The sequence below is a fragment of the Ovis aries genome, chromosome 2 (assembly GCF_016772045.2).
Source record: "Ovis aries strain OAR_USU_Benz2616 breed Rambouillet chromosome 2, ARS-UI_Ramb_v3.0, whole genome shotgun sequence".
NCBI lineage: Eukaryota > Metazoa > Chordata > Mammalia > Artiodactyla > Bovidae > Ovis > Ovis aries.
The window spans coordinates 213,944,653-213,967,972 of NC_056055.1; the positions used below are offsets into that span (position 1 = coordinate 213,944,653).

At 35.6% G+C, this 23,320-nt stretch overlaps 1 protein-coding gene and 1 non-coding gene across 4 annotated transcripts in view; one reads left to right on the forward strand and one right to left on the reverse strand.

Annotated features, from left to right (window-relative positions):
* ERBB4 (erb-b2 receptor tyrosine kinase 4) overlaps nucleotides 1–23,320 on the reverse strand; it is a 1,296,210-nt gene that overhangs the window by 813,624 nt on the left and 459,266 nt on the right. The gene's annotated exons all lie outside the window — the stretch shown is intronic.
* Nucleotides 15,474–15,545, forward strand: TRNAC-GCA (transfer RNA cysteine (anticodon GCA)). Its single transcript has one exon. It is a non-coding gene; the product is annotated as a tRNA-Cys (tRNA).

Consider the following 23,320-nt stretch of genomic DNA (forward strand, 5'->3'; position numbering starts at 1 on the left):
AGACAAATTCATCTTATCCACAATGAAATATGAAGCAGAAAAAAATTGCCATTATATATTATAAAAGGTGGACCTCACTTGTTGGGAGCTCAATTTTCTTGGTAGTCTTTCTTGATCACAGTAGTAAATGATGTTACTAATATATTCAGTAGCATCTACATCTGAAGAAACATCATACCTTATAAATATTTTATTCAGTCAGCAGGTTTCTGCCTATCTCTCTCTAGGTCCTTACCCATGACTGAACATGTGTGTTTTTAGTACTTTCCTTCATTTTATTTATTTTAGATTTTTTTTTTTTTACCATAGTTTTGAGATATTACCAAAACATTGCACTACTAATATTACTAGCAACTTCCCTACTCATTCCATGGTCTCATAGGTTAGTTAACAGGGCATCAAATACTATATAGATGTGAAAAAGTGAAAGTTTCATTAATCTTTGGATTTACATAGATGTGAAAAAGTGAAAGTTTCATTAATCTTTGGATTTAAAGATCTGACATCCTTTGAGATCGGTTCTCATTTCCTTTGGAAATATATCCCAAAGTGGGATCGTTGGATCATATGGTAGTTCTATTTTTAATTTTTTGAGATATTTCCATATTATATTCTGAAACATAGAGTAGAATCTTGGTTACCACAGTCTCAGAGATGAGAGAAATGGGGAGATGTTGATAACATGATACAAATCTCCAGTTATAAAATGAATAAATTCTGGGGATCTATTGTACAGAATGATGATTATAGTTAACAATACTATATTACATGCTTGATAGTTCCTAAGAGAGCAGACCTTCAATGTTCTCACCACAAAAAAAGAAATTATTATGTGATGTGATGTTGAGGCTAGTTAACACTATAATGGCAATCATTTTGTATTATATAAGTATATCAAATTCATAGGTTGTACACCTTAAACTTATCCAACATTACATGCTAATTTCAATAAAGTTGGAAAATAAAAATTTTTTAAGATCTGATATCTTACTTGGAGGCTTTATTATAATAAAGCAGCACTTACAAAACCTAAAATAAGAAACTGAGTGCAAAAGTTCAACTTTTTAAATGGAATATGCATCATTCAATATAACATCTAAAAACCAAGTTGATGCTTAACAACTTTTTTATTATTATTGAACGTGACCTTAGAAATATCTTTTACATTTAAGAAAAATATTTTAAAATATATATGAGGATATGGCATTCACTACATAATGGTAATATATATTCAAACTTTTTTCCTTGCTGTGGTTTTGTCAAAAGTGTTTAGGTAATGATTAAAAAATAGATAAATGCCAAAATGTGTTATATGTTTCTTAGTTTACTTTACCTAAGACAATTAGGTGATACAGGTATTAAGAACAACACATTCCACAGTAAACCACAGGAGTTCCAGAGCATCAGGTTCAATTTTAAATGTAAAGAATAACCTATAATTTCCTTTGATAATATAAAATGATGCTAGTGATAAGAAAAAAGACTTTAATTAAAGGTTTAAAATCGTCATTTTAGATTAGCATGAATCTTTGAGAGCCCATTAATATAACATAGGGGCTTTCCTGATAGCTCAATTGGTAAAGAATCCACCTGCAATGCAGGACACCCTGGTTCGATTTCTAGGTCAGGAAGATCTTCTGGAGAAGGGAAAAGCTACCTACTCCAGTATTCTTGGGCTTCCCTTGTGGCTCAGCTGTTAAAGAATCTGCCTGCAATGTGGGAGACCTAGATTCGATCCCTGGGTTGGGAAGATCCCCTGGAGAAAGTGAAAGTAAAGTCACTCAGTCGTGTCCGACTCTTTGAGACCCCATGGACTGTAGCCTGCCAAGCTCCTCCATCCATGCGATTTTCCAGGAAGGAGAACTGGAATGGGTTGTCATTTTCTTCTCCAGGGGATCTTCCCCACCCAAGGGTCAAACCCGGGTCTCCTGCATTGCAGGCAGGCTCTTTACCGTCTGAGCCACAAGGGAAACCGGAGAAGGGAAAGGCTACCCACTCTATTCTGGCCTATTAAGAATTCCACGTGTATACCTGAGGCGGATACATATTGATGCATGGCAAAACCAATACAATAATGTAAAGTAATTAACCTCCAATTAAAATAAATAAATTTATTAAAAAAAAAAAAGAATTCCATAGACTGTATAGTCATGGAGTCCCAAAGAGTCAGAAAGGACTGAGAGACTTTTACTTTCACTCTTCACTTTAAAATAACATAATTTCTTCATATTATAAAAACAAAAGCATTTATATTTGTATCTAAAATAACCTTGCCAGATACAAATATCTTGCTTTTGTTTTTATATTTGTTTCTGGCAAGGTTAATACGTATAAAATATTATCTAGGAGATAAATTTTAAAAATTTAAATTACTTACTGTTTACTTAGATACAGGTGGAACTGGAACAATACTACTATTTTTAATCCTTTAATAGCACAGCACAAATTTGATCAGTTTTTAAAATTTGAAGCATGCCTTTTCTGAACATAATTACCAGTTCCTGACACAAAAATAATATGTATTTTAGGATAAGTTATACAACAAGTATCTTTTATTATGGAGTTCAGATTTCTACTGACACTTTCTGACAGGATAAAACACAATCAACTCTTTGTTACATTCTTTGCAAATTCAGATCTCAAATTAATTTGCCACCTGATTAGACTTTGTAAAGAAGACAATGCAAATCAAATAATAACTACAGAATTTTATTTTAAAATACATTACATTTTTGAGGGACAAGCCTCATAAATTGTACAATTTTCACCATTGTGATTTCAAAAAAAGAACAAAATTTCTTAAAATTATTTTTCAAATATACTTTTTTAAGAAATGATGGGTGCATCTATATGTTTATGTGTGTAAAAATATTCAATAAGAAGAAAATAAAATGATATGATGAAAATGTTTTCTTTCTGATTGGAAGATTTCCAGATGACATTCATTTTCCTTATTGGTCTACCTGTAATTTCTGAATTCTGAATATGTATATATATATATATACACACACATATATATATAATTTTAATATATATGATCTTAAAAAAGGTAAGATATTCACTCTATACTTTGCCATTTCTTTTATAGGAATGTGTATATTAATTCAAATTACTATTAATATATTTGATAATCTTGGAATCTTATAAAACATTAGCATGTTTTGTAAGATTACACTCATTTTGGTTTTTAGTATAAACTATTGAGAAATTGTATTTTAAAATCATCTGAAAGAAAAGTATAAAAATATATTATTCTAAAGACACAATATAAGAGTTACATTAAAAACTAAAAGTAGAGCTACAGTATGATTCAGCAATCCCACTCCCAGGAGTATATCTGGAGAAAACCATAATTCAAAAAGGTAAATGTACCTCAATTTTCATTCAGAACCATTCACAACAGCTGGGATATGGAAGGAACCTAAATATCTATTGATGGAGGAATGGCTAAAGAAGACATGGTACAAATGTGCAATGGAACATCACTCAGCCATAAAATAAAGAACAAATAATTGCATTTGCAATGACATGCATGGACCTAGAGATTGCCATACTGAGTGAAGTCAGACTGAGAAGGACAAATATTATATGATATTACTTATATGTGGAATCTAAAAAATGGTACAAATGAACCAATTTACAAAGCAGAAATACTGTTACAGATGTAGAAAACTTGTGGTTACCAAGGAGGGAAGTAGGGGAGTAATAAACTGGGAGATTGGGATTGATATATACACACTGCTGCTAAGTCACGTCAGTCGTGTCCGACTCTGTGCGACCCCACAGACGGCAGCCCAACAGGCTCCCGTCCCTGGGATTCTCCAGGCAAGAATATTGGAGTGGGTTGCCATTTCCTTCTCCAGGGGATCTTCCTGACTCAGGGATCGAACCTGCGACTCCTGAGGCTCCTACATGCAGGTAGATTCTTTACTGTTGAACGACCTGAGAAGCTCCATACCAGTTACACTTTATATTAGAATCCATGGTGGGCACTATAGGTAATAGTCACTAGCATTTTATACCATAAGGGAATTTTAGAGCAGTATAATTTTAGCAAGTATAAATCAGCTTTATAACTGAATAAATTTCACTCTCTTTGTTATTCAGTTCCTTTTCATTTTTCTATCTCACAGTGGATATTGGACAAAAACAATAGATTCAAACACAGCTACATTTCTAAGAATAATGATTTTAGATTTACAAATAGGCCTTAATTAAGTACATGCAGAAAGTCTAATCTTACACTTTAACTTTTAATATTAAATATTTTGTTTTCTTTTAACTAGAAGGGGGTTTTAGAAGGCATCACAAACTCTACCTTCCAACCCCTTTCATCTCCCAGTTTTCCTAGCTCAATAAATGGTTCACCTTTCACCCAGTTACTGGGGTAAAAATCTAGTCAGCTGACCTCTTTCTTGTCTTAAACCACTAACGAAGTCACACACACACACACACACACGCACGCACGCACGCACGCATACTCTCAGCTCTACGTGCAGAATGTCTGCAGGCTCTACGTGACATTTTATCATCCTAGTGGCCTGACTGCCTTTACCTTCAAGTCATCACAGTTCTCTATCTGAACGCTGCAATAAGCTTCCAAGTGATGCTTCTGCCTGTCTCCTTGGATCAAGGGCAATAGACTAGGTTACCTAATCTATTGTATATCAGATATGGTAATTAAAGTAGTCTGTGATAAGTATCTTTATTAGACTATATGTTCCTATTATTTTTTGGTACCTATCATTTTTTCTGATGTCATTAATAAAACATTTATAAAGGTTGCAGTCTTTATTATTCTTTGCATCTACTGACAGATGACATGTATTTCTAATCACATTCAGTCATGCAATATCTCTGAGAAATAGCACATGGTACCCTGTGCCTATGCATAAGGAAGATAAGGCTGTTCCAATTAGTGACTTCAGGCAAATGCCTACAGATCTTTTCTGGGTTCCATATAGATTAGCTACAGCATATTGTGCTGAACCTCTTCGCAGGGTTAAGATACTATTCAGTTACACAGAAGGCTTGGTCAACTCCTCCTTTATGGAGAAATTGCCCAAGATTAAATCTGTGCCTAAAAACTAACAAAACCTGCAAACTTAAGAAAATGGGCCAATGTTAGCTCTGAATAGAAGTAGAGAAGATAACTAAGGATCCTTTTATCTTCAACTAACTCTAAAGAATCTAAATCACCTTCTAAAAAGTGCTTAAAAGTTTTTGAAAAAGTACCGTAACTCTCTACAGAAAATACATCTGATACTATTAATTTTTTATGATAAATTCAAGTAGCTTGTGCGTTGTTTTAGTAAGATGCTTTATATTAAACTGAGTTTTAACAAAACTTTAAGGCTTAGTTCAGGTCTTTGTGTACATGAACTCTAGGGAATACTGAGAGGGTTACCATGTTCTTCCCAATCCAGGATTGAACCCAGGTGATACTTTTTATCAGACTGATACAAAACAAAACAACTCATCTTGTCGTTTTTCTTTATGCTAATGATATTAAGAACAATTTATGCTGAATGTGAATTTTGTTTTATGCAGGGTAAGAGGACTAATCTTGTGGGTCACTTGATAAAACTAGCTATGACTATGTCACAAACTTTCTGTGCAGCTCTGAGTGATCAAACCTGGTATGCTAAATCTTCTTTGAAGATCATGAATCCACATTGTTGACCATAAGCTATCAATATTGGACTAACTTCAACTCTCTATAGATTCAGCCCACCACTGGGATTCTCCAGGCAAGTGAAGTCGCTCAGTCATGTCCGACTCTTTGGACTGCAGCCTACCAGGATGGGATTCCCCAGTACTGGGGTGCCATTGCCTTCTCCCATTGATTAGAAGACTATTTTTCATAAGTTAATGCCTGTTATTCTAGAAATGGCATTCTAGTAGTTTGATAAAAGAGATTCAGATGAACAATATGCTAATTACAGCTAGTTGTTTGGTAGAGTGATATATGTCATTCACTCATTTGTTCAATAAACGCTAATGGACAACCACAAATATTAGACTAAGTGTAAGGATATAAGATGCCTCAAATTTACAATAAAAATCCTCTATAGCACAATGCAAGCAAAATAAGCTGCTAAAACTGACTTTGATTCAATGTCAATGATCAAAATTCACAAAGACAAATTCATATCCACAATGAAATATGAAGCAGAAAAAATTGCCATTATATATTATAAAAGGTGGACCTCACTTTCTTGTAGTCTTTCTTGCAGTAGTAAATGGCTATTCAGTAGCATCTACATCTGAAGAAACATCATACCTTATAAATATTTTATTCAGTCTAGTACTTTCCTTCATTTTATTTATTTTAGATTTTTTTACCATAGTTTTGAGATACATACACTAGCAACTTCCCTACTCAATGGTCTCTAGTTAACCATCCTATTAGATGTGTGAGTTTCATTAATCTTTGGATTTCATTAATCTTTGGATTTAAGATCTGACATCCTTTGAGATCGGTTCTCATTTCCCAAAGTGGGATCGTTGGATCATATGGTAGTTCTATATATTTTAGAAACATAGAGTAGAATCTTGTCTCATTGTTGTGCACAGAATGATGATTATAGTTAACCCCAATAGTTCCAGCAGACCTTCAATGCTGATGTTGATAGTTAACACGCAATCATTTTGATAAGTAGGTTGATCATTACATGAGGATCTGATATCTTACTTGGGCTTTATTATAATAAAGCAGCACTTACAAAACCTAAAATAAGAAACTGAGTGCAAAAGTAAATGGAAAAGCTAAGTTGATGTAGACCTATATATGAGGATATGGCATTCACTACATAATGGTATATTTTTTGTCAAAGTGTTTAGGTAATGATTAAAAATAGATAAATGCCAAAATGTGTTATATGTTTCTTAGTTTACTTTACCTAAGACAATTAGGTGATACAGGTATTAAGAACAACACATTCCACAGTAAACCACAGGAGTTCCAGAGCATCAGGTTCAATTTTAAATGTAAAGAATAACCTATAATTTCCTTTGATAATATAAAATGATGCTAGTGATAAGAAAAAGACTTTAATTAAAGGTTTAAAATCGTCATTTTAGATTAGCATGAATCTTTGAGAGCCCATTAATATAACATAATAGCTCAATTGGTAAAGAATCCACCTGCAATGCAGGACACCCTGGTTCGATTTCTAGGTCAGGAAGATCTTCTGGAGAAGGGAAAAGCTACCTACTCCAGTATTGTGGCTCAGCTGTTAAAGAATCTGCCTGCAATGTGGGAGACCTAGATTCGATCCCTGGGTTGAAGATCCCCTGGAGAAAGTAGTAAAGTCACTCAGTCGTGTCCGACTCTTTGAGACCCCATGGACTGTAGCCTGCCAAGCTCCTCCATCCATGCGATTTTCCAGGAAGGAGAACTGGAATGGGTTGTCATTTTCTTCTCCAGGATCTTCCCCACCCAAGGGTCAAACCCGGGTCTCCTGCATTGCAGGCAGGCTCTTACCGTCTGAGCCACAAGGAAACCGGAGAAGGAAAGGCTACCCACTCTATTCTTGCCTATAAGAATTCCACGTGTATACCTGAGGCGGATACATATTGATGCATGGCAAAACCAATACAATAATGTAAAGTAATTAACCTCCAATTAAAATAAATAAATTTATTAAAAAAAAGAATTCCATAGACTGTATAGTCATGGAGTCCCAAAGAGTCAGAAAGGACTGAGAGACTTTTACTCACTCTTCACTTTAAAATAACATAATTTCTTCATATTATAAAAACAAAAGCATTTATATTTGTATCTAAAATAACAGATACAAATATCTTGCTTTGTTTTTATATTTAAGGTTAATACGTATAAAATATTATCTAGGAGATAAATTTTAAAAATTTAAATTACTTACTGTTTACTTAGATACAGGTGGAACTGGAACAATACTACTATTTTTAATCCTTTAATAGCACAGCACAAATTTGATCAGTTTTAAAATTTGAAGCTTCTGAACATAATTACCAGTTCCTGACACAAAAATAATATGTATTTTAGGATAAGTTATACAACAAGTATCTTTTATTATGGAGTTCAGATTTCTACTGACACTTTCAGGATAAAACACAATCAACTCTTTGTTACATTCTTTGCAAATTCAGATCTCAAATTAATTTGCCACCTGATTAGACTTTGTAAAGAAGACAATGCAAATCAAATAATAACTACAGAATTTTATTTTAAAATACATTACATTTTGAGGGACAAGCCTCATAAATTGTACAATTTTCACCATTGTGATTTCAAAAAGAACAAAATTTCTTAAAATTATTTTTCAAATATACTTTTTAAGAAATGATGGGTGCATCTATATGTTTATGTGTAAAAATATTCAATAAGAAGAAAATAAAATGATATGATGAAAATGCTTTTCTGATTGGAAGATTTCCAGATGACATTCATTTTCCTTATTGGTCTACCTGTAATTTCTGAATTCTGAATATGTATTCACTCTATACTTTGCCATTTCTTTTATAGGAATGTGTATATTAATTCAATTACTATTAATATATTTGATAATCTTGGAATCTTATAAAACATTAGCATGTTTTGTAAGATTACACTCGACTAGTTTTTAGTATAAACTATTGAGAAATTGTATTTTAAAATCATCTGAAAGAAAAGTATAAAAATATATTATTCTAAAGACACAATATAAGAGTTACATTAAAAACTAAAAGTAGAGCTACAGTATGATTCAGCAATCCCACTCCCAGGAGTATATCTGGAGAAAACCATAATTCAAAAAGGTAAATGTACCTCAATTTTCATTCAGAACCATTCACAACAGCTGGGATATGGAAGGAACCTAAATATCTATTGATGGAGGAATGGCTAAAGAAGACATGGTACAAATGTGCAATGGAACATCACTCAGCCATAAAATAAAGAACAAATAATTGCATTTGCAATGACATGCATGGACCTAGAGATTGCCATACTGAGTGAAGTCAGACTGAGAAGGACAAATATTATATGATATTACTTATATGGAATCTAAAAAATGGTACAAATGAACCAATTTACAAAGCAGAAATACTGTTACAGATGTAGAAAACTTGTGGTTACCAAGGAGGAAGTAGGGGAGTAATAAACTGGGAGATTGGGATTGATATATACACACTGCTGCTAAGTCACGTCAGTCGTGTCCGACTCTGTGCGACCCCACAGACGGCAGCCCAACAGGCTCCCGTCCCTGGGATTCTCCAGGCAAGAATATTGGAGTGGGTTGCCATTTCCTTCTCCAGGGATCTTCCTGACTCAGGGATCGAACCTGCGACTCCTGAGGCTCCTACATGCAGGTAGATTCTTTACTGTTGAACGACCTGAGAAGCTCCATACCAGTTACACTTTATATTAGAATCCATGGTGGGCACTATAGGTAATAGTCACTAGCATTTTATACCATAAGGGAATTTTAGAGCAGTATAATTTTAGCAAGTATAAATCAGCTTTATAACTGAATAAATTTCACTCTCTTTGTTATTCAGTTCCTTTTCATTTTTCTATCTCACAGTGGATATTGGACAAAAACAATAGATTCAAACACAGCTACATTTCTAAGAATAATGATTTTAGATTTACAAATAGGCCTTAATTAAGTACATGCAGAAAGTCTAATCTTACACTTTAACTTTTAATATTAAATATTTTGTTTTCTTTTAACTAGAAGGGGGTTTTAGAAGGCATCACAAACTCTACCTTCCAACCCCTTTCATCTCCCAGTTTTCCTAGCTCAATAAATGGTTCACCTTTCACCCAGTTACTGGGGTAAAAATCTAGTCAGCTGACCTCTTTCTTGTCTTAAACCACTAACGAAGTCACACACACACACACACACGCACGCGCACGCACGCATACTCTCAGCTCTACGTGCAGAATGTCTGCAGGCTCTACGTGACATTTTATCATCCTAGTGGCCTGACTGCCTTTACCTTCAAGTCATCACAGTTCTCTATCTGAACGCTGCAATAAGCTTCCAAGTGATGCTTCTGCCTGTCTCCTTGGATCAAGGGCAATAGACTAGGTTACCTAATCTATTGTATATCAGATATGAAATATTTTTATATGTCTAACCCTTAAATCAGATCACTTGTCTCCTGTGTTCAAATACCTCCAATAGTTCCTCATGTCAGTCTGAAGAAGTGTCCTTATTCTGATGCAATTTGAACCCCTACTACTTTTTTGGTATCATCTCTCACAATGTTTCACTTTCTCACTAAGATCTGAGTAAGGCTGTCTTACTTGTCTCTGAGCATTCCTATAAAGCGTTCTAAATACTCGTTATCAATTTATTAATTTAGCTTGTGGTGTAACAACAGACTGGCATTGGTCTGTGTACTGTACTTGGACTAGCCCTGTTCTAAATCAGTATACTTTTTATCACTGATCATCATCCGTCATGCAATATTTTTATTCAGAATGTAAGTTTTATGAGGGAAAGGACTCTTATTTTGTTCACTGCTATACTCACTGCATTTGCAAGTATTTGAACCATGGTATGCACCTGATCAACACTTAATGATTGGATGAATGGATATGTGACTGTGGAAGTGTTAGAATTTGTCTAGAATTCCCATCTTACAGATAGCCTACAAATTATTTTTCATGACCAGGATGTTAGAACCACAGTTATCTTTAGATATCGTCAAGTCCAATTCATAGATATAGATGAGAAAACAGAGACAGATAATGTGCTGAACAAAGATCAAACAGCTATTCAGGAGCAGAAATGGAATAGGACTCTCCATTCGCAGGCTATGTGCAAATGATACAGTGTCTCATGTTACACAGAAGGCTTCATGAAACTGTCCACCTTTATGGAGAAGATTCCCAAGATTAATATTCTGTGGCCACTAGACAAACTAAAGCATGAAACTTGGCATTGGTGCTTAAGAACATGGGCCAAATAGCACTAGCTGATTATATAACCGGAAAGTAGATCCTGAGGAGTATCTTAATTTTTTTTTCAATTTCTGGGTAAATGAAGCTAAATGTAGCTTCTCGAAAAGAAAATCTTTTAAAATTTGCTTTTTCAAAAGAATCTGTTTAACTAAAGCACTCATATCTCTACAGAAACTAATCAATATTACATGATAATCTTTAAAATGTTTTAAAAAGGAATCATTTAAGATCATTTTATAAAAAAATTATCTTTGTAATGGATATAATCAATCATCTCTTAATTCAACTGTTTTGCAAATTCCAATTTCAAAGATGTTTGCTTAAATATATGTATATCTGCAGTTGCATCTAACAATTATATTATGGTTTAATCTCAGTTAATTAAAATATTAAATTATTATTAAAGTCATTATTATAGTTAATAACATTTACAAAGTATTGTATAAATTACAAGTCAGTTTTATTCATATCAACTTTCTTAGTCCTAAATTCTTTGAGAAATGGTTATAAGAGCCATAATTATTAGAAAAATTGCCAGGAATCCAAGTATTGAACATCCTGGACTAAGGGAACTTCTGAGGGACATGCATAAATTTTTTGAATTATAAATGAAGTGACAAATTTTTCCAAATACTAGGTATATTAAACTTGGTATTATGTATGACTCACAAAGAAAAAATGGAAGTTAATGAGTTAAGTACAAATTGATTAAGTTTTCTATACCCATGGAAAAACTGATAGTGAAAAACAAGGTCTTCAGCTGACTCTCTTATAAGCCTGTTTTCTTCTCTGCACTTTGTTCAAATAGAAGTTAATTAGATGTAGAAACATTAGCGAGAAATAGATAAGGGAAGAAAACAGATTTGATAACCCCTGTAACTGTGATTTATTTGAGGATCTCACTTAGAACATTTTGTTGGATGCATGTCAATTAATTTTTTTTATTTTTTAAATTTTAAATTGTGGGTTTTTTACTATGTACATATATTTTCAAATATTATACTTTACTGCCATTTGTACAAAGGTGACTTTCTTCTTTGGAGGCTATGTTAAATGTTACTAATTCTTTATTACCTGTTGAATCAAACCCTAGTCACCAGCTCAGTTTTCAAAATTTTCCACAAATTGAGATCCTATTACAATAACTATTCAACCTAGTCCAAAGTTATTTTTAAAAATAATTTTCCATAGTTGTTAAAAGATTCTTGATTGCCATCCATCACTCAACTCACTCACGCTTTTTTTTTTTTAATTCTATTTTTTTAATTCATTCCTTTCACCTCATCGTGGATCCTGCCGACTCAGACAAAATTCATATCCATCACTATTTCCAACACTTGACTAGAGAATTTCTTTCTTTCAGAAAAGGTCTGAGTCATTCATTAAATTTACATTCCCCTAAAATTTGTATTCAAAGATTTATTCTATTTTTATTTATATGGCTATTTTAATCTTATTTTCCAACATGTATACCTTAATTCTTCCCTAGATGATGAGCTGGCTTATACAGACTTGAGTCCTATATTCTATTATTTTCAGTTAGGGAGACCAAATTGGGTAATCATACAAGTGTGATTACACAACAAGTTGTGATTACACAACAAGTGCAATCACACAACAAGTTGGGTACATCACACAATAAGAATTGAGTAAGTACTCTAAAAAGATTTGTAGATTTAAACCTAGACTAACTTATTGTGACCCATGCAGAGAAGATAATAATGCAAAATAATATAGAGAAAGACACTGGAGTTAATATGTCTTAAATCCAAAATACTAAATTTTTTGATTGAGTCTAAGTATTTATCTTGAATTGTTTAAGTTACTATGTCACATTCACACACTACTTTTGTGAAATTAAATATACTCTATTTTAATTGCATGCTTATTCAGCAGCCTTCTATAAATTTAAAGGTATTTGTTTTTGTAAGCATATGTCAAAACTTTGACTGCTTCTATAAAAATGAGTATATACATATATATATTTCTATTATCCATGTAAGTTTAAAAGTTGTAATATTAGCAAGAAAACAATGTCTATTTTGAATACCAGACACTAGAGAGAGTTTTACAAGAAGGTTTTCTCAGGCCACTGTCCTCTGACTCACAAAGTTTAAATAGTATTTTTATTTTCCAGACATAGCTAGACAAATGACTGCCTAAGTACTATTCATTCATCTACTATTAAAGTCTCTTTTAACCTCATGATTATACCATCCTTTTCCTCAATGAATGGTATTTTGGTACCAGTTGTTTTAAATTTCAGGTTTGTCTAGTATAAAATTAACTTACTTCCAGTATCAAAAGTATTTCACATGCCATTTGAGAATTACCTTACTCTTACAAGGGCTATAGATAAGGGGAAAAGACTTGTTTATAAATGACTGTTGTTCGTAAATTAAGGTTTCTCTACACATTTCTATGAAGGCTTTCTGTGATGAAACAAAAAATTTGCTCCAGACCAGTTAACTTTAGACTTACCCAATAAATTTACTCTTTCTCAACTTGCTACCTAATTCAGTTGAGACCTGAGACTGAAGGGCCAGTGTACAAACGGCTCTGCTCAGCTAGCCTTGAGCCACGAAGCCAGCATACAATAAGAAAAAGCCATTGAAACTCCTTTTCTGGTACTTTCTAATTCATATTTTCTTACTGCTTCACTTTGCCAGCCTGATTCAGAGCTCAGGCTTCTGATTACCTTACTGTCTCTCTCATCCTTTGAAATCGCCCCCTGCAGTGGTCTGGCTCCACTTTTGCACACTGCTCTGGAAACTCTGGAAGAACCTGACTCCACCCTAGCTCAGGCCCAGTGAACCTGCTCTCAGTCTATAGCCCCTGGGTCCCCAAGGGAGAAAGGGACACAGCCCATATGTGCTTCCTATTGTGTCCCCATTGGGGGTCAGATCCTTATAAAGGAACTCTGATGGAAAGCTGCAATTTCATTCTGCTTCACGCCATCCTGGCATCTTGATATTATTGCTTGTCTTAGCTCTGGTTGGTATCTCCAGCTTCCAGCCTAAAATTTCAGCTGAGGTAAACAAATAATTATTCATTCTAATGCCAGTTATATTTTTAGACTGGGCTTCTTAATGGCATTAATACTTCCCATGTCTGTTATCCTGAACAGTCAGGGACTGGAAAATGCTTTGCTGTTTTTTTATTTGATTCCCTGCCTTCTGTTACACCCTGTTTCAACCTCAAATTAAATAAAGAGCAACACATGAGTGCCAAAAATGTTTGACAAGAGAACTCAAGAAGCATATGGTATTAAGTACAAAAAAACTAATTCTTAGCTAAGTAATTATTCTTCATTTGAAAATATGTACTATTACTTCTTCTTTTTGAAAAGTCAGCACACTTGAGGGCCAAGAGTTGCCAAGGGACTTTAACTTGAATAAAGCGCTGTGTTGGCTCAGAAGCTGTGAAATTACATAGCAACACCAACAACACTTCGACTTCTCAAGTATCCCCTGCATTATTTACCTCTGAACAGCTAGGGGGCTTTTTGCAGAGAGGTCCCTAACTACTGCAAGCATTCACTCTATTTAATGTTTTTTAATTAACATTGCACAAACACCAATTCAGTGCATGCAGTGAAGTCTGTTTTCTTCTCCCAGTTTTCCATTCTCAAACGGATTCAGAAATACAGCCACAGAACCTTGCAGGAATTCCCTTCTCCAACCCAATTCTTCTGCAAAACCAAAGGATCTCTAATCCAGTAGATAGTGCTTAAAATAGAATGAAACTGATAAGGGAAGAGCAAAAAGGGAGGGTATATCTGGGGGAGAAAATTAGTTGATACAAAAATGCCCTGCGGTTGTTTGCACAGTTTTAAAACACTAGTATAATTGTGAAATAATTGGATTTTTCCATAATACAATATGTGAAATTAGATAATCTGGCATCATTTAAAAGTTAGATAAGATGATCTTTAAGGTCACTGCCAGTTGTAAAATTCTATATTTAAAATCATCCAGGGAACCTTTAAGAGGCCTTTAACGATGGGGCATCAAATGAGAATTATTATTCCTAAAGCACTATGGATAAAACTCAAAGAATGAAGTTGAGAGATTTTTTTTAAAAAAGGAAGAATCTACAAACTAGTTTCTAAATACGATAGCGCACAACTCCAAAAATCTCTTTGTTAACTTCTAAGAAACAAAAGAATCTTCTCAAGCAGACTGAAATAATACATACTGGATTATGTATTGAAAATCTCCTTCAGGGTATAAAACTTCTCAGAAACAAACTGCATCCACTAAAAATTATATTAGTTTAAAAAATGTTGTAATGTTTGGTTTTGCTTTCATCTATTTGAAGCTCACTAGTAACCCTAAATTGGAAAAACTGACTCCCTAAAGTACAGTGGCATAAAGTCCCTTCACATTTGCAATAGTTAGAAGATGGCATTTTAAATCTACTCAGTCTGTCTTTCTTCTTCTTGTTTATTCAATTACATCTTTTTTTTGTAGACTTGGTATTGAAATTTCCTTCTATTAATAAAAAATATATAGTACTAAACTCTTTTAAAGAGACTTCCCTGGTGGCTCAGATGGTAAAGCGTCTGCCTGCAATGCAGGAGACCCAGGTTCGATCCCTGGGTTGGGAAGATCTCCTGGAGAAGGAAATGGCAACCCACTCCAGTATTCCTGCCGGGAGAATCCCAGGGACAGAGGAGCCTGGTAGGCTACAGTCCATGGGGTCGCAAAGAGTCGGACAAGACTGAGCGACTTCACTTCACTTCACTTCAAACTCATTTAAAGGTTCTAGTCTATTACTTTGTGCATCACCAGGGGGCAGTACAATTCCCAAAGTTCTTTTGACTTAAGGATAGAGAAAAGTTGTGTGCCCTGTACTAAGTCACTTCAGTCATGTCTGACTCTTTACAACACTATGGACAACAGCCTGCCCAGCTCATCTGCCATCGGATTCTCTAGGCAAGAATACTGGAGTGAGTTGCATTTCCTCCTCCAGGGGATCTTCCTGACCAAGGGACTGAACCCATATTCAACTGAAGAACCTGTGTCTCCTGCATTGAATCCATTACTGCTGAGCCACCCGGAAAGCCTGTTGGTAAAGCCTTTATGAGCTACCTGAAGTATCATCTTCACGTACCTTCACACAGAACTTTTAAACTATCAGGCTTATTACATGAATTATTCTTCTTTTCAAAATATTTGGTTTTTTTTTTTTTTAGGATTCATAAAATGAAATGGGTCATAAAAAGTTAAAAGGTATTATAAATTTTACATGAAAATAAACAACTTATAAATTACAATAATATTTGAATACAACAAAATCTACAACATTACCAAAGGGGGAAAATATTTTGGTAACTTATAGCAAGACAGAAACAGCAGCACAATAGTATATGCCTCTGAAGGTGTTTCACAAGTCCTATTTTTAATATTCAGAGATATCAAGATGTTCTTATATTTAAATAAGTAAAACATGTTTTTATATTAAAAATAATAAAACACACACACACCCCTATCTATTATCCATTTCATCTTTAAACAATGTCTGTTTTCTTTTATCCCCAAAAGAAATTCATTCATTCTCTCTCTTTTTTTCATTCCCTAAGAATTCATTTTTTATCACTTATTATGCCCGTCCTTAATATTTCACTATTTTGTTGGGGAGACAGACATGGCAACAGATTGTTCCAATACAATTTGACAACAGTTTCAGTACAGTATGAAGAACCATGGAAACAGGAACAAAGTCATAGACAGTGAGCTCCTACAGAAAAGAGACTGTGTTTATCTTGTTCAGTAATGTTTCCTTCACTAGTTAAAGAAGTACTAGACTAGCAGAAAACCCTCAACTGATACATGTTCCTTTATAAACACCTAACTTTGCCCCTGAATCAGAGTTGGAGATGGAATTTGCCAAACCAGTGAATTAGCTTCCGAGTGCTATTGTAATCAAGCACCTCAAACTGAGTGGCTTAGAAAAACGATTCAAAATCAAGGTGTTGGCAGGGCCAGACCCTAAGGATATATGGAAAGATCATTCCTTGACTAGTGTCGCTTTTGCCCTAGGCACCCCTTGGCTGTGGCAGCATAATTCTACTTTCCACCTCTCCCTTCACACGGCGTTCTTCCTTTGTCACTGTCTCTACATGATTGTCTTCTTAAAAGGACACTGCTGAGGTGGGATTAGGAGTCGATTTGTCCAGTATGGCTTTATTTGAACTAAATACATTTATAATAGCGTATTTCCAAATAAGGTCACCTTCAGAGGTACTAGGAATTAGGACTTCAATATATCTTATGTATATAGGTTTCCCAGGTGGCACGAGTGGTTAAAAAAAAAAGTTGCCTGCCAATGCAGGCAATACAAGAGAAACACGTTCATACCCTGGGTCAAGAAGATCCCCTGGAGAAGGAAATGGCAACCCACTCCAGTATTCTTGCTTAGAAAATTCCATGGACAGAAGAGCCTGGTGGGCTACAGCCCATGGGGTCGCAAAGAGTCAGACATGACTGAGTGACTGAGCACACATATATATCTTGCTGCTGCTGCTGCTGCTAAGTCGCTTCAGTCGTGTCCGACTCTGTGTGACCCCATAGATGGCAGCCCACCAGGCTCCCCCGTCCCTGGGATTCTCCAGGCAAGAACACTGGAGTGAGTTGCCATTTCCTTCTCCAATGCATGAAAGTGAAAAGTGAAAGGAAATTCGCTCAGTCATGCCCGACTCTTAGTAACTCCATGGACTGCAGGCTGCCAGGCTCCTCCATCCACGGGATTTTCCAGGCAAGAGTACTGGAGTGGGGTGCCATTGCCTTCTCCATATATCTTACTAGCAGGGCACAATTCCACCCATAACAACCAGTAACAACAATTTTCTCCTCTTCTACACTTTCACTTTTTCTTCCTCAATCCTTCTTTGTCTACCTTCCTTCCTCTAAGAGGAGCTCATTTTGAGACTCTACTGATGATCAGATTCCCCCCATTCCTCTCCAAGAGTACTCTCTATTTTGTTAGACTCATTCTGCTTGTGCTAGGTTTGGCTCTGCTAAACTCATACAAATTACCATCATTTACACGAGCTGCTTACATTCATGCCTAATCATCATGCAGTAGAATAATAATTATGCATATCATTAAATTCATGTGAGATAACCTTCAGTGTAAGTTTTATTTGATTATGGCATTAAACTTTATTCATGCATGCTTGGCCTTCATAGCGGGTTGTTCAGGAAGAATGGTTGTCTCAGCCACTTAAAAAGTAATGACAGTAATATTGACCATAACCCTAACCTTCTCCACCTGAAATAAATATTGGGGCCATAAGTTGGTACCCACGTTGTGGAAGGTTACTACAATCAAGTCCACATTAAATAATATCAATATTTCATCTATCAAGTATGAAAGAAAATGAAATATTTTATTCAACATTTTTAAGCTTTCTAATTTGCATCTGTTTCCAGAGTGACAAGATACATGGGTTCAGAGTAGAAAGCATATTTATTTAACATATATATTTTATTCTAATGTCTTGATTAAATTTTCTGAAAATTTTTTAAAGTATTTTTGGCATATGACAATATGTAACTGCTCTATGTTCTACTTCCAAATATTTCCTTGAGATACTTTTATGCATTTTTAAAGTCCATAATATGGCAGTGTGCTAGGAATCAGTAATGTCAATGGAGTCAACATCTAACAGGTGCACAAAACCTTGGACTACACTCCATGCATACCACCTCATTTAATTATCTCCAGAGTTTAATTAGGTGGGCACTCTCACTGCAGGGGCACTTTTATTTCTACCCTTTCTTAACTAAACTAACTTTTAACCCAATCTTCAAGTCTCAGATAATGGTCAAATTATTTTTAAAAAGTAAAATCCATTGTTATAGTTCTTGACTTCCACTGAGCACATTAAATGCCACATTATGATTAGTTTCACTGAAAACTGTGTTTTAAGAACAATGATATATTTTCAACTCAGTGGAATAAATGAGCTCCATTGTCCACCTTCCATCGTGGCTATCTGAGTCATGAATATCTTTTTGTGTGCAGTTTATCTGTGTATTCTTGCCATCTTTTTAAAATATCTTCTACTTCTGCTAGGTCCATACCATTTCTGTCCTTTATTGTGTCCATCTTTGAAAGCAATAACTTTCAAAGTTGGTAACTTTAATTTTCTTGAAGAGGTCTCCAGTCTTTCCCATTCTATTGTTTTCCTCTATTTCTTTGCATTGGTCACTGAGGGAAGCTTTCTTATCTCTATTTGCTTTTCTTTGGAACTCTGCTTTCAGATGGGTATAATTTTCCTTTTCACCTTCTCCTTTTCCTTTCTTCTTTTCTCAGCTAATTATAAGGCCTCCTCAGACAACCATTTTGCCTTTTTGCATTTATTTCTCTTGGGGATGGTCTTGATCACTGTCTCATATACAATGGCACAAACCTCTGTCCATAATTCTTCAGGCACTCTGTCTATCAGATCTAATCCCTTGAATCTATTTCTCACTTTCAGATAGCCACAATTGTGTGGTCACTCAACTAGAGCCAGACATTCTGGAATGTGAAGTCAAGTGGGTCTTAGAAAGCATCACTATGAACAAAGCTAGCGGAGGTGATGGAATTCCAGTTGAGCTATTTCAAATCCTAAAAGATGATGCTGTGAAAGTGCTACGCTCAATATGCCAGCAAATTTGGAAAACTCAGCAGTGGCCACAGGACTGGAAAAGGTCAGTTTTCATTCCAATCCCAAAGAGGGGCAATGCCAAAGAATGCTCAAACTACCGCACAATTGTACACATCTCACATACTAGCAAAGTAATGATCAAAATTCTCCAAGCTAGGCTTCAACAGTATGTCAACTGTGAAATTCCAGATGTCAAGCTGGATTTAGAAAAGGCAGAGGAACCAGAGATCAAATTGCCAACATCCGCTGTATCACTGAAAAAGCAAGATAGTTCCAGAAAAACATCATTTATTTCTGCTTTATTGACTACACAAAAGCCTTGGACTCTGTGAAACAAAACAAACTGTGCAAAATTCTTAAAGAGACGGGAATACCAGTCCACCTTACCTGCCTCCTGAGAAATCTGTATGCAGGTCAAGAAGCAACAGTTAGAACTGGACCTGGAACAATGGACTGGTTCCAAGTTGGGAAAGGAGTACATCAAGGCTGAATATTGTCACCCTGCTTATTTAAATTATATGCAGAGTACATCATGCAAAAGTCTGGGCTGGATGAAGCACAAGATAGAATCAAGATTGCTAGGAGAAATATCAATAATCTCAGATATGCATATGACACTACTCTTATAGAAAGTGAAGAAATAAAGAGTCTCTTGATGAAAGTGAAAGAGCAGAGTGAAAAAACTGGCTTATAACTGAATGTTCAGAAAACTAAGATCACAGCATCCAATCCCATCATTTCATGGCAAATAGATGGAGCAACAATGGAAGCAGTGACAGACTTCATTTTGGGTGGCTCCGAAATCACTGCAGATGGTGACTGCAGCCATGAAATTAAAAGACACTTGCTCCTTGGAAGAAAAGCTATGACCAACCTAGACAGAATATTAAAAAGCAGACAAATTACTTTGCCAACAAATGTTCATCTAATCAAAGCTATAGTTTTTCCGGTAGTCATATATGGATGTGAGAGTTGGACTGTGAAGAAGACTGAGCGCAGAAGAATTGATGCTTTTGCACTGTGGTATTGGAGAAGACTTCTTGAGGGCCCTTGGACAGCAAGAAGATCCAACTGGTCAACCCTAAAGGAAATCAGTCCTGAATATTCATTGGAAGGACTGATGCTGAAGCTGAAACTCAAATACTTTGGACACCTGATGTGAAGAATTGACTCATTGGAAAAGACCCTGATGCAGGGGAAGGTTGAAGGCAGGAGGATAAGTGGATGATAGAGGATGAGATGGTTGGATGGCATCACTGATTCAATAGACATGAGTTTGAGTGAGTTCCGAGATCTGATGATGAACAGGGAGCCTGGCATACTGCAATCCATGGGGTTGCAAAGAGTTGGACATGACTGAGTAACAACTGAACTGTCCACCTTACACAGGTAATATATATGTAAGTGTATGTGTGTATATAAATATATTTGCAAAGTCAGAGTTACCTGGCAAGTTAGAGTTTGTAGAATAAAGTACACTGTGTGAAAAAAAAAAAGCACAGATTGATTTGAAAAGGAAATACACAATGACATGTTTCAATACATTCCACCACTTTGTGAAAATAGACATCAGCCGATGAACTTTTTTTTTTAGTCTCCATAAAAGTAAGAACTAGAGAAAACAGCTATCTTTTCAAAAGGTAAGTATTTTAGGGAGCTGTACTTATTAAGTTAAGTTTTCATCTCACATCTGGTAGCTTCTTAATTATCATTTATCCCAAACCATGAATAATTTTATTTTTTTTCACCCCTGAATATCTTAACTATATAAATGTGCTGTATTTGACAACTTCATTTCCTACTGCTGCTGCTAAGTCACATCAGTCATGTCCGACTCTGTGCAACCCCATAGATGGCAGCCCACCAGGCTCCTTTGTCCCTGAGATTCTTCTGGTAAGAATAGTGGAGTGGGTTGCCATTTCCTTCTCCAATGCATGAAAGTGAAAAGTGAAAGTGAAGTTGCTCAGTCATGTCCGACTCTTCGCGACCCCACGGACTGTAGCCTACCAGTCTCCTCTGTCCATGGGATTTTCCAGGCAATAGTACTGGGGTGGGTTGCCATTGCCTTCTCCATCATTTCCTACTAGTCATAATAAATATATATATTATTACCAAGTGTATTTTTCTTTTAATTCATGTGACTGTCCACTTGGCAAAAAGCAAACCTTAAAAGGGAGATTTTAACATTCTAACAGGAATGTTAGGAACCTCATCTTCTTTTCTTTAGGCTTTTGGTCCTCCCCAAATCTTAAAACAAATGTAGTATTTGTAGTCTCTAACCTTCCTGCAGGTAATTTCGCAGGTTTTAAAGTCACACACTGTGTCTGCTCTTGAGGAGAGTGAAGAAAGCACAGCTCAAACAACTGCATTCCACACTTCCCACTCCCAAATTCCTGACTCTTCTTGTCCTGGTAATTAGGCTATTGAGGACTGCATTTTTGTTCCCAATTCCTCCCTCCTGACCACCAGCTGTCTCTTGCCCCTTCCTCAGGTGGGTGGTAGAGTGACTCACGCCCTTTGTTAAGTGACTGCACTGCCTCTCACTATAGGTGGGACTTCCCTGGTGGTTCAGTGGTAAAAAACCTGCCTGCCAGTCCAGGAGACCCGGACTCACTCCCTAGTTGGGAAGATCCCCTGGAGAAAGAAATGGCGACTGACTCTAATATTCTTGCCTGGGAAATCCCAAGGACAAAGGAACCCGGCAGCTACAGTCCATGGGGTCACAAAAGAGTTGGACAGGACTTAGTGACTAACCAATAACAACTCACTACAGGTAGAGTGCACTTTTTGGCACAAGTGATACTGGGTTTGGCCTCAGACAGAACCTGACCAAGAGAAAAAACACCACATCGACAGTAAAAGAATATGTGAATTCTAAGCCCAAGCATTAAGAGTCTAACTTTTGTTGTTGTACAGTAGAAGCCAACTCAACACTGTAAAGCAATTTTCTTCCAATTAAAAAATAGATTATATAAAAGAGAGAGTCACTGCATGTTCCATGGTCCTCATATTTTGCTTCTATCATCCTTATGGGAAGAACAGCTCTCAATGTGGATAACACTAGTGGGAAACCTGCAACTTGAAACGAAGCTCTGACTAGATCAGTTAATCCAGGGTCATATGATTGAGAATGAAAGCTTTATTTCAAGCCATTAAGTTTGAAATTGTTTTGTTATGCAGCATTACTGCAGAAAATGTTAACTAATTGAGTGGTCTCCTGAAACTCTTAAAACTCATTTGTTTCTTTTTTAAAAATAAATCTTGGCAAAAGTCCAATATCCATTCCGCACCCCCACTTTCTTGGGTTCCTTGTACATGAAGCCCATATTAGATTCCCAGTGTCACAGCTCCATTTTCCAAAAGCTGAGGGTGCCTGCTTCCAAAGATGACAAAGAACAGACACAGACACTCCCAGAAGGACAAAGGCCTCCCACAAGCTTGCCAAACAGAACTCCTAGAAACATCCTTCAGTGGCTACTTACTGAACTTCAATAAAAGCCATGCTGTTTGAAAGTCACAGAATCTGTGAAGAAGTAGGACACAAACAATTTCTGACTCAGAGTACCATAAATCCTGTGAAAAGGAAAATGCAATGTGCTAGAGCCAACAACACATTCTTTATTCCTTTTAAATTCAAATATTATAGTTTATGCACATGAATATGTGTATAAATTATATCACACAGAGTTTGCATCTCCTTTTTACTAATAACATACTTTCTGTGA